Source organism: Anopheles funestus (assembly GCF_943734845.2).
Source record: "Anopheles funestus chromosome X unlocalized genomic scaffold, idAnoFuneDA-416_04 X_unloc_43, whole genome shotgun sequence".
Classification (NCBI taxonomy): domain Eukaryota; kingdom Metazoa; phylum Arthropoda; class Insecta; order Diptera; family Culicidae; genus Anopheles; species Anopheles funestus.
In genome coordinates this window covers 157,501-159,535 of record NW_026045169.1, presented here as the reverse complement: position 1 = coordinate 159,535, position 2,035 = coordinate 157,501, and positions in this window count along the sequence as shown.

The window sequence follows — 2,035 nt, the reverse complement described above, 5'->3', positions numbered from 1 at the left end:
TCTCTGGGGACCTGTTTCCGACTCACCCGGCTGTCGAGTGGCCGGCAGAGGAGGACGTCGAGGATGGGCAGTCGCTGATGCCTGTCACCACGCGAGAGCTGCTGGACATCGTGGCGTGCATGGCCAACCGGAAGGCGCCGGGATTGGACGGGATCCCCAATGCAGCCGTGAAGACAGCGATCAGGGAGTACCCGGAGGTCTTCTGCCGTCTGTACCAGGACTGTCTCGACCGTGGCGAGTTTCCTTCGTCATGGAAGAGGCAGCGCTTGGTGCTGCTGCCAAAGCCTGGCAAACCTCCCGGGGAAAGCTCCTCGTACCGGCCGTTGTGCATGCTAGACGCACTCGGCAAGGTGTTGGAGCGCCTGATCCTGTCCCGGTTGAATCTTCACCTTGAGGACCCTGAAGCCCCACGACTGTCGGATCACCAGTACGGCTTCCGGAAGGGGCGATCCACCATCAGCGCGATCCAGCGAGTTGTGGAGATGGGAAGGACGGCCAAGTCCTTCCGCCGGACTAACCAGCGAGACAACCGCTGCCTGATGGTGGTAGCGTTGGACGTCCGCAACGCGTTCAACACCGCGTCCTGGCAGTCCATCGCCAACGTGCTGCGTGAGAAAGGCGTTCCATCCCCGCTGCGAAGGATAATTCGCAGCTACTTCAAGGACCGGCGGTTAATCATCGAAACCAGTGAGGGACCCGTCGAGCAGCACATCAGCGCGGGAGTTCCGCAGGGCTCCATTCTGGGGCCAACCTTGTGGAACGTGCTGTACGACGGGGTCCTGGGAGTGTCGCTGCCACAGGGGACCGAGCTAGTCGGTTATGCCGACGACTTGGTTCTTCTCGTCCCGGCGGTGACTCCCGAAGCCGCGGCCTTGAAGGCCGAGACAGCTGTCGCATCGATTGGAGAATGGCTGACTCGTCACCGTCTCTCCCTGGCGCCCGAGAAGACTGAGATGACGATCATCTCCAGCCTGAAGAGACCACCGTCGGTCTCCATCAACATCGGCGGTGTAGTGGTTCCCTTCTCCCGGTCCATCCGCTACCTGGGAGTCTGGCTACAGGATCATCTATCCTGGCTCCCTCACGTCGAGAAGGCAGCGGCGAAGGCGGAGAAGGTCGCCCAGGCGGTGGCACGACTTCTGCCGAATCACAGCGGCCCGAAATCGTCTCGAGCCCGCCTGCTGGCGGCTGTAGCGGATTCCATCCTTCGCTACGGAGCCCCAGTATGGTCGGAAGGCTTGGAAAGACAGCAATGCCGCAGGCTTGTTGGTCGAGTACAGCGCAAGACGGCGATTCGGGTCTGCAGAGCGTTCCGCACAGTGCGCGGTGAGACGGCGGTGCTGCTGGCCGGTCTAATCCCGATTTGCCGCCTGATCGACGAGGACAGCAGAGTTTATCACCGTCTTCATCAGGAGGACCGGACGGAGGCTGGTGAAACGATCCGGGCGGATGAACGCGAGCGTACATACCAGGCTTGGCAAGCCCAGTGGGACGCGGATGCGGGTAACGAGGAGGCCAGTCGTTACGTGCGCTGGGCACATCGTGTGATTCCGGACGTCAGGGCCTGGCAGTCACGGAAGCACGGAGACGTGACTTTCCAGTTAGCACAGGTATTGTCCGGTCACGGATTCTTCCGTGACTACCTGTGCAACATGGGCTTCACGTCATCCCCGGACTGTCAGCGCTGCCCAGGTGTGGCTGAGACTGCTGAACACGCGGTGTTTAGCTGTCCGCGATTCGCTGCTGTACGTGAGGAGCTGCTTGGCGGGTCGGATCCGGTGTCTCCCGACAACATCCTCAGCTGTCTCCTGGAGAGCCCCGACCGTTGGAGCCGGGTGTGCGAGGCTGCACAACGCATCACGGACGAACTCCAGGACGATTGGAACGCCGAGCGGGAGATGCTGGCCGCAACAGATGGAGCACCATCGCAGCGGGATAATTCGGTTGCGATTGCCCGAAATCAACGGCGGAATGCTGCTCGCCGAGCAGCAACAGCGGCACGACGAGAAGCGGCACGGGGTGGGCGGCCGCCATC